The sequence below is a fragment of the Apium graveolens genome, chromosome 8 (assembly GCF_009905375.1).
Source record: "Apium graveolens cultivar Ventura chromosome 8, ASM990537v1, whole genome shotgun sequence".
Classification (NCBI taxonomy): domain Eukaryota; kingdom Viridiplantae; phylum Streptophyta; class Magnoliopsida; order Apiales; family Apiaceae; genus Apium; species Apium graveolens.
In genome coordinates, this window is record NC_133654.1 from 204,071,263 (window position 1) to 204,082,326 (window position 11,064).

Below are 11,064 nucleotides of genomic sequence, written 5' to 3' on the forward strand. Positions count from 1 at the left end.
TAATACCAATGCTAGAGATAAGCGGTATTGAGTTTACCCTTAGTATAGGGGATCAAAAGGTGAACATATTTCTAAACCGGGAGTCGATGTTCCCGAGTATAATATATATATTTTTATATATATATGGTTATAGTTTTCAAAACTATTAATCGAATAAGGTTTATTCGATAACTTTAACTTTATTTTATTACTGAATATTATTTCGAATATTCATCCGAGGACTTATGACTCCTTTATTTTATTATTGAATATTATTTCGAATATTCATCCGAGGACTTATGACTCCTTTATTTTATTATTGAATATTATTTCGAATATTCATTCGAGGGCTTATGACTCAGTTTATATTATTTAATGATTATTAATTGGATAGTCATTTGAGGATGTATTGACTCCTTTATTTTATTTAATGAATATTATTTATAATATTCATTCGAGGTATTATGACTCCGCTTATTATTTAATAATATTCTTTATTTTATTTAAGAATAATGTTCGATAATCAAACTTACTTTTGATATTCAAATAAAGATATTACTTTCGTATAAGTATATCTTTGGTTATTTAATACTTATTTCAAGTATAAGTCTTACAACTTCTACTTCAATTATTTGTATAAAGATTATTCTTTATGGGAATATTATTTGAATAATAATATTCAGATATTTTCTAATATATTGGGACTGATTTACTTCATTAAATCAGCATTACTCCAAACACTCTTTAAAGTATTTTCGAGTCTTCAAAATGATTTTTAAAAGTTAGAGCGGATCCCAAAACTCATTTTTATATTTAAGATCTTCCTTTTAAAGAGGGGATTTAAATACTCGCTCAAAACCTGAGGGATCCGGCTCTATGGTGTATTTTATATTCGCAACAAGGTTGCAGTTTTGGTAAATGAATTGATTACTTACCCAACGTTCGGGAAGTAAGTCCATCTATCGAGTCGGCATAAGCAACATGGGCTCAGTGGGCGTCCATGATAGTGTAAGTGGCTCAGTGGGAGTCCATCAAATGCATAAGTGGCTGAGTAGCAGTCCAGCATAAGGTCCTATTGCGACCAGGGTTGATAGGGATAAATAAATTATGATTGTATTATTAAATACTGCATTAATTGTACAAGCTGTGGGCTGCTAGACCCAATAAAAAGATATATGATACTCAGACCAGAAAGGTTAAGCCTGATGGACCAGATCAGGCCTGATGGAATAAAAAAGGCCCAAAAGCCCTGATTATTAATTAATTTCGTAATTAATTAATAAGGGACAAAACAGATGTTGAAAAGAGTCCCGATAAGAATATAAATCCTTGGAGATTAGCCTCAAGGGGACCTAAAAGGATAAGGAATCAATTTCCTACTATCTAGGACTCCAAAGTCCATTCTAACTATGAGACTTGCCCACCAAGTCTCCTATACCAAGTCCAATTTAAGGACTCCCAACATCTATATAAGGGGTCTCACCCCCACCAATCAGAACTACGTTTTTTGGCTTGATTCTCTAATTCACAGAGATACGTAGGCATCTCGTAAAGGCAGATCGAGTCACGAAACACGAGAGCAGCCATTAAAGGCCTTGAGCTCCCGAATCTTAGTATTAAATACAGCAAGTAATAACCTTGGTTTTTTATCCATAACATTTGGCACCGTCTGTGGGAAACACAACAACAACCATGGCGAGAACACGGAGAACAATTGGAGCTCTAGAGGAAGGAACACCATTAGAGGCAACCCAGGTGATTTTATCAACCGTGGAGGTTCCCCCCCATTCAACTTATGCATCTACTCAGGGGGAAGCCCAGACAGGGGCAACTCATCCTCAGCCACAAGGGACAACTCCCCCGACTATTCAAGGTACGAATCCTCAAGTTCAACAAATACATATACCTGTGAATTCTCGACCCGTCGGGTATGAATATTCAACTATTGTTACTACTAACCCCCCTTATGGGATGCCCCTTCACCCTGAGGTTGGAGGAAGCGGATATGCTGGGCGAAGCGAAGCACGAGGTCGGTCGCCCCCCTATATACGAGGTTTGGATCCTATCCCTGAGGATCGGGAATTTTCTGGTCCATACACTGAGAGAGACTCCGAATCTTCGGATGATGAAGTGGCCCCGAGAAGGAGGCGTCCTGGAAAAGAGCCAATGGCCGATGGAAGGCAACGCCCCCAAGGCACCCCAGGGGCGAATCCCCAAGAAGTGCAGGAAAAGATCAGGGCTCATGAGGCTGAAATCCAAAGGCTGAGGCGTGATTTGGAGGCTCACCAAGCCACCAGACCCCACATACCTCCTAGGGGGAGAAATCCTCCTCCTATCATAGACCTGGATGGTCCGGTAAGAAGAAGGGCTGTTGTCCCAAGAACTGATCCAAGCAATCTCCTTCCCCTTGGAGATCCTGATGATCCGACTCCACCCTTCACAGAAGAGATAATGAATGCCCATATCTCAAGGAAATTCAAGATGCCCACAATCAAAGCCTATGATGGCACGGGAGCCCCGCTAATCATGTTAGGACATTCTCTAATGCACTGCCGCTGCAACCCGTGAATGATGCTATAAAATGTCGGGCCTTCCCTCAAACCCTGTCAGGTATGGCTCAAAGATGGTACAGTCGCCTACCCCCAAATTCTATTGGATCATTCAGGGAATTAAGTCAGGCTTTTATTAAGCAATTCATCAGTGGAAGAGTCCATGAGAAAAGTTCAGCATCTCTTATGAGTCTTGTGCAGGGAGCTAAGGAATCCTTAAGAGATTACCTGAATCGTTTTACAAAGGAGGCTTTAAAAGTCCCAGACCTTGATGATAAGGTAGCCATGATAGCACTGCAACAAGGAACTAGGGATGAGTTTTTCAAGATGTCTTTGGCCAAACGACCCCCTGAGAGCATGTTGCAGCTCCAAGAGAGGGCTGGGAAGTATATCAAGGTTGAAGAAAGTATGAGGAAGACCGTAGTAAGTAATGAGCCCACTGGAGGCAAGAAACGAAAAACTGATTTGGAGTATATCGCTAAGGACAAATATCCTAGAACCGAACAAAACCCTGATTCAACCCCCAAGAAGGGAGGGCCTGGGCAAAAGTTCACTGAATACGCTAAGCTGAATGCTCCCAGAAGTCAGATTTTGATGGAGATTGAGAAAGACAGAGATATTCGCTGGCCTAAGCCCTTGAAGGCTGATCCCGCCAAGCTAGATAAGGGCAAGTATTGCAGGTTTCACAAAGATGTTGGCCATGACACCGATGAGTGTAGGCAGTTGAAAGATGAAATTGAGTTTTTGATTCGAAAAGGAAGATTGAACAAGTATACTGGAGATGGAAGAGACAAAAATAATAATGGAAGGAAGAACTTTGAAGATCGTAGGAGGGACCAAGATGATCAGGGGCGGAATCCCCAACCTAGAGGACCAGTTATAAACACCATTTATGGAGGGCCGAGACCTCGAGGGCCTGTGATAAACACGATCTTTGGAGGTCCAACTGCTGCTGGATTGTCCAAAAATTCCAGAAAGGCATATGCATATTGTTGGAGAAGCCCCGAAGAGGGCCAGGACAGAAGTAACATTGGCTTTTGATGATTCCGACCTAGAGGGTGTGAAGTTTCCCCATGACGACCCGCTGGTCATAACGCCGATAATAGGAAATAGCCCGGTTAAGAGGGTCCTTGTAGATAATGGTGCTTCTGTGGATATCTTGCTCCATGACACCTTTCTAAGGATGGGGTATAACGACTCCCAGTTGACCCCAACCGACATGCCGATATATGGATTTGCTGGAGTAGAATGTTCTGTGGAAGGGATAATTAAATTGCCAACCACCATAGGTACGGAGCCAAGGCGAGCAACGCAGATGCTAAATTTTGTGGTGGTAAAGGCTAGTTCAACTTATAATGCTATCATGGGGAGAACAGGGATACATGCCTTCAAGGCAGTCCCCTCTTCCTACCATTCAGTCATGAAGTTTCCCACCCGAAACGGGATTGGAGAAGAGAGAGGAGATCAAAAAATGGCTAGAAGCTGTTATGTGGCCTCTTTGAGGGCAGATGGAGTCGGGGGGCAGGTTCTTCCTATTGAAGATATGGATGTTCGAGAAAATGATGAGAATGGAGGAAGGCCAGCAGAAGAATTGGTCTCGGTTCCTTTATACCCCGAGAATCCTGAGAGGACGACTTTCATTGGAGCCACATTAGAGGAGCCCCTTAAAGGGAAGTTAGTGAAATTTTTGCAAGAAAATAGTGATGTGTTTGCATGGTCAGCAGCTGATATGCCAGGCATAGACCCGGAGTTAATTACTCACAAGCTAAACGTAGATCCAAGCCGGAAGACAGTGAAACAAAAGAAAAGAAATTTTGCCCCGGAAATACAAGAGGCTATAAAGCAGGAAGTGGAAAAGCTCTTAGAGGCTAGATTCATTGAGGAGATTCAATTTCCGGAGTGGTTAGCAAACCCTGTAATGGTGAAGAAGGCTAATGAAAAGTGGAGGATGTGTATAGACTTCACCGATCTGAATGATGCATGCCCCAAAGACTGTTTTCCGCTGCCTAGAATTGATACTTTGATTGATGCTACCGCTGGACATGAGATGCTGAGTTTCATGGATGGGTTTAGCGGATACAACCAGATCAAAATGCATAAGGATGACATTCCAAAGGTATCATTTATCACTGACTTTGGTGTTTATTGTTATCTTGTTATGGCGTTTGGTCTCAAGAATGCAGGAGCCACCTATCAAAGGTTGGTGAATAGAATTTTTAAGGATCTTATTGGTAAGACTATGGAAGTCTATGTTGATGACATGTTAGTCAAGAGTCTAGTAAAGACTGATCATACAGCCCATTTAAGGGAAGCTTTTGAGGTCCTGAGGTACCACAAGATGATGTTGAATCCGACGAAGTGTGCTTTCGGAGTAGGATCTGGAAAATTCTTGGGATTGATGGTCTCGAAGAGGGGAATTGAGGCAAATCCCGATAAAATAAAGGCGATCCTGGACATGGAACCCCCCAAAACTGTCAAGGATGTTCAGAAGCTCACAGGAAGGGTTGCTGCGTTAGGACGATTCATCTCCAAGTCAGGAGACAAGTGCTTGTCATTTTTCAAGTCACTGAAGAACATCAAAGACTTTATATGGAATGAGGAAAATCAGAAGGCATTTGAAGAGTTAAAGAATTATATGGGCCAGGCCCCGTTGTTGGCCAAGCCAGTTCTGAATGAAGTTTTATTTTTGTACTTGGCTGTTTCAGAGAGCGCCTTGAGCGCCGTGTTGGTTAAGGAGGAACTGAAAGTCCAGAAACCCGTATACTATGTCAGCAAAATTTTGCATGGTGCTGAGTTGAATTATTCAGCCATTGAGAAATTCGCTTTAGCCTTGGTAATGGCTTCAAGAAAGCTGCGTCCTTATTTTCAAGCTCACCAAATTGAAGTGCTAACAAATCAGCCACTGAGAAATATCATTCACAGTCCCAAGGCAAGTGGGAGACTGATTAAGTGGGCAATAGAGTTGGGAGAGTTCGATCTCAAGTATAAGCCACGTACGGCCATAAAAGCCCAGGCACTAGCTAACTTCGTGGTGGAATGTACCATACCCAACCAAGAAGTCGGGGGGCAGGAAGATACCATACCTCAAGACAAGGGAGTCGACAATGGGGACAAGGAGAAAGAATATTGGGTTCTCTATTTTGATGGAGCATCAAAAACAAATTCCAGTGGAGCAGGGTTGGTTTTGCAAAGCCCAGATGGATTCTTAATTGAGTATGCCATGAAACTAGACTTCCCAACCACAAACAATGAGGCAGAGTATGAAGCCCTGATTGCTGGCCTTGGTCTAGCTGGGACACTTAGAGTCAAAAATTTAAAGGTCCGTGGAGACTCGAAGTTGATCATATCCCAGGTAAAGGGAGAATTTGAGGCAAGGGATGATACGATGGCTAAGTATGTTCGCCTAGTAAGGGCTGTGATGACCCAATTTAATGAATGCCATGTTGAACACATTCCAAGGGAAGAAAATGCTAAAGCGGATGCGCTATCAAAGTTTGCTTCATCTGAGATTGAAGAAAGTTCAGGAAGTGTGTACTTCCGTGTTTTGAAGACACGAAGCATAGATGTTAAGCTTGTGGCTCCCGTAGGCTTGGGAACGTCATGGATTGATCCCATCAAGGCTCACATTCAGACCGGTTGGTTGCCAAGCGATGCGATTGAGGCACGGAAGTTAACTGTTCGAGCACTAAGGTACTCTTTGATAGATGGGATCTTATATAAAAGATCTTTCGTGGTTCCTTACTTGAGGTGCCTCAGGCCCGATGAGGCACGCTTAGCTCTTGAAGAAGTGCATGAAGGTGTTTATGGACAACACTTGGGGGGCAGGGCCTTGGCTCATAAGATAACTCGTTTAGGTTTCTATTGGCCAGAAATGATGGCTGATGCCAAAGAATATGTGAAGAAGTGTGATCGCTGTCAGAAGCACGCACCAGTTGTTAGACTACCCCCCGAGATGCTGACCTCTATCAACTCCCCAATCCCCTTTGCTATGTGGGGGATGGATATTCTAGGGCCTTTCCCTATGGCCACAGCCCAAAGGAAGTTTCTGATGGTAGCCATTGATTATTTCACTAAGTGGATTGAAGCCAAGCCTTTGGCCAAAATCACAACTAAACAGGTTGCACAATTCCTGTGGGAAAACATTATGTGCCGATATGGAATTCCCCGTATCCTCGTCACTGACAATGGAACACAATTCAACAACGAGGAATTCAAGAAGTATTGTGAAGAAAATGAAATTGAGTTACGGTTCACCTCTGTGGCTCACCCACAAGCTAATGGGCAAGCAGAAGTAGCAAATCGAATAATCCTGGATGGATTAAAGAAAAGGATCGAGAAGTCAAGAAATAATTGAGTGGATGAGATACTTCCCATATTATGGGCCTATAGGACTACCTGTAGAGTTACGACAGGAGCAACTCCCTTCATGTTGGCGTATGGGGCAGAAGCAGTAGTTCCCGTGGAGATATCGCATTCCTCTCCAAGGATTCAGACTTTCAATGCTGTAGAAAATGAGGAAGGGCAGAGGTTAGCCCTGGATCTAATTGATGAAGTGCGAGATGAGGCACATGCAAAGATAGTAGAATATCAGAAAAAGGCTTCATTCTATTACAACCTAAGGGTTAAAGAGAGATTTTTTAAACAAGGAGATCTAGTCTTGAGAAAAATAGAGGCTTCTGGTGTTGGACAGAAAGGAAAGCTTGCCCCGAATTGGGAAGGGCCGTACAGAGTCAAGAGCGTTCAGGGTAGAGGAACCTACAAGCTGGAAACTATGGAAGGTTTTGAAGTCCCGAGGACCTGGCACGCACAAAACCTGAAGGTTTACTATGTGTAAGATAGGAGAAGTACGATTCTCACTTGTCATTGACAAGTAGGTTTAAAAGCACCTTGAAGCTTTGCTTGCATAGGATTTTATATTCCAGTAGAATTTACATTGTCTAGTTATTGTTGATTAGGGTCGAACCCATGCTATGTAAGGTTTTGGAAAACCAGACTTCATATTAAAGAGTTTGAAATTATTTCTATCTAAGGATGTTTAAGGTTCAAATGCATATTAAGATTGTAAAGATAAAACAGAAAAAGGCAAGAAAAGCAACATATAGAATACAAGCCCCGAAGGGTAATAAGTTCTGAATGCGATTAAGTCAATACAATGGGCCAAACAAGAAAAACAAAATACTCAAAGATCCTTGAAGAAGTCATCATCGATGTTTCCTTCGTTGGCAGCAGAAGAAGGAACTGGAACATGATCAGCACCTCGAGGAGAAACAGCTTCGGCCTCAGCAGAAGAAGCAAGAATAGGAGAAAGAGGGATGTCATCAAGAAGAGGCTCTTTCCCAGGAATATCAGGGACTGGATAGGCAGTAAGAGTCACCTCCAGAATCTTCTTCCCAATCTCCTCTACTATCTGCTCCCAACAGCTAGAAAAGGTCTCCGGGAAGTTAGCATCGTACTCAGCATTTAGGACATCCTGAAAGTCCTGAGATGCCTTATACTCAGCTATCACCTCAGCTCAGGCCCTTTGAGCATCCAGCTCCAGCTTACGAACTTTCTCCTTCTCGTCCGCCAGCTCCTTCTCTACCTCACGAAAACGAGTGAAGTTGGCCTCGGAAGCCTTGAGGTACCTATCCCTGTCCCTCTCAGCAATAGTTAGGCTGGTCCTCACATCCTTCAAATTGTGAAGGGCAGCCTGGAGATAGGTATTCATCTGCATGAACATGTAGTAAGTAAGTAATAATAAGCAAAAAAAAAAAAATAGTTAAAAAAGGAAGAGGCTTACAGAAGCCACGACCTGAGCACTTAGACGTTCAATCTGTAGGTCATCAGAAGACTCGACGATCTCAGCCCTGTCACGAGGCGTGATCACACTCTGAGACCAAACGGCGGCAGCCTCGGAACTCCCTACCACCGTGTCCCTCCTCTGAAGGCCCCAAGTGACGGTGAAGGGAGAGTTATCTTCATCAAGGCTAGGAAGCCTCTGGGATAAAAAAGTAGGGACGGCCTCCTGAACCGTGACTGAAGGGCCGTCACCAATCCTAACCCGCTTGTCGCGGTGGCTCTCAACAGCAGAGCCCTTGGCGGCACGGGCCTCCCGCTTCTTGAAGATCGTGTCCAAAGCGGCCCTAGCTGCAGGCAAATACGAGCACATAAGAAAAAGGACAAATAGAGAATGGAGGAAATGGAACAAAAAGGGGAAAGAAATACCCTCGGGACCAAGGTCACTTAGACCTACACCTTGCAAATTACCCTCTGAAAGGATGAGAGCGCAATGGTGCAAGTTATCAGCAGTAATGGCCTTGATGGCCGCATCCTCATCTATCCCCAATTTTAGGTCTCTTAAAGACCCGTCTATACTTTTTGAGAAGTTGGGCCTGAAAAAATGGTCCTAACCCTCCTCGGAATCCAGAAATATATAAAACCACTCACTTTTCCATGTTGGATACGAGTCGGGATTGGTGTCAGAAATAAAGCAGGAACGAGCCAAGGATCTATGAACTATTTTGACCCATCCTTGGTCCTCAGAAGCATTTATAAATTTAAATAAATAACGAAAGACACAAACATTTGGCTCAAAACCGTGTTTACGAGATTGGGCCATATAACAGTGAATAAAACGCCAAGAGTTGGGTGTGAGTTGGGTCGGACAGACTCGGGCCTCAGCCAAAAGGCGAAAAACAAAAGGATGAGGAGGTAGGCGAAAACCAGCATAGAAGGTTTCCTTATAGACCCGAATGGCCCCAGGTTTTGGGTAGCAGGCCCTATCATTTGGGCCTGGAGCCTCGGCCCTATAAGGGTGGGAAATGCCAAAAAGGCGGGCTATGGTACCTACTTGATCTGGACCAAATCTAGAAGGATAATTATATGCATCTAAGTGTAACATGTTAGGAAAGGCTTGCCCAAATTCGATTAAAAGATCCCTAAGAGAAATAACTGAGGAATGTACAAGAGATTTTTTACCTCGGCTGGCCCTAGAGGGACGGGCAACAGCTTGGGGGACATGGGAGTGAGATGAATCGGAATCCGCCATGGATGAAGACAAAAACCCAGGAAGCTCTTGAAAGTAAGTAAAGAAGATGAAGATTCAAACGGAATCTTCAAAATAAGCCCAGAAAAGCGGCGGAGTAGAAAGCCGGAAATCGCTTGGAGGTGGCGATTCTTGAGAGACTAATTGCAGAGTTGAAATTTAGAAATTTTTGTGAAAGTGAAGTGTGAGAAATGAACTCACACTCCACCTCTTATATAGAGGAGCTCAAAGATGCACAAACGGGTCTGGGCCTAAGAAAAAGGCGGGAAGCCCATAAGATTTGAATTTTGAAAAGATTTAAAATCAAAGTTCAATGAATGAATCAAGGCTCGAACAGCCTCAACAACGCTCAGGATACATCGTCCCTAGCCGTTGTTAGAAGTGTGGCTCCTAGGCGTGGTACAACAATGCCCAGGAAGCATCTGTACTCAACAACGCTCAGGATACATCGTCCCTAGCCGTTGTTAGAAGTGTGGCTCCTAGGCGTGGTACAACAACGCCCAGGAAGCATCTGTATTCAACAACGCTCAGGATACATCGTCCCTAGCCGTTGTTAGAAGTATGGCTCCTAGGCGTGGTACAACAACGCCCAGGAAGCATCTGTATTCAACAACGCTCAAGATACATCGTCCCTAGCCGTTGTTAGAAGTGTGGCTCCTAGGCGTGGTACAACAACGCCCAGGAAGCATCTGTATTCAACAACGCCCAGGACGCAAGTTTCCTAGACGTTGTTAGAAAACTGTCTCCTAGGCGTGGGTGCACAACGTCTAGGATCTATGAAAGCATCTGTCTTCAACAACGCCCAGGACGCAAGTTTCCTAGACGTTGTTAGGAAACCGTCTCCTAGGCGTGGATCAACAACGCCCAGGAAGCATCAGCCTCCAACAACGCCCAGGACGCAAGTTTTCCTAGACGTTGTTAGGAAACTGTCTCCTAGGCGTGGATCAACAACGCCTAGGATGTATTGAGCAACAAAAATTCTGTTTTTCTGATTATTTAAAAAAAATAAGAAAATTCCTTAAATATTTTCTGAAAAATGTTAATATTTCCAGAAATTAGGGAAAATCCCAGAAAATTAGGGAAAATCCCAGAAATTAGGGAAAATCCCAGAAAATTAGGGAAAAATCCCAGAAAATTAGGGAAAATCCCAGAAAATTAGGGAAAATCCCAGAAATTAGGGAAAATCCCAGAAAATTAGGGAAAAATCCCAGAAAATTAGGGAAAATCCCAGAAAATTAGGGAAAATCCCAGAAATTAGGGAAAATCCCAGAAAATTAGGGAAAATTCCAGAAATTAGGGAAAATCCCAGAAAATTAGGGAAAATCCCAGAAAATTAGGGAAAAATCCAGAGAATAAGGAAAGAATCCCGGAAATAAGGGAAAAATTCCTGGAAATTAAGATAATTCCTGAATAAAAGGGAAAATTCATTGTAAATGTGTAGGTCGCTCCATACTTTACGGAAAAATGAAACCCTGTAAGGGAACGAATAGACTTAACTTCTGCAAAACCTAA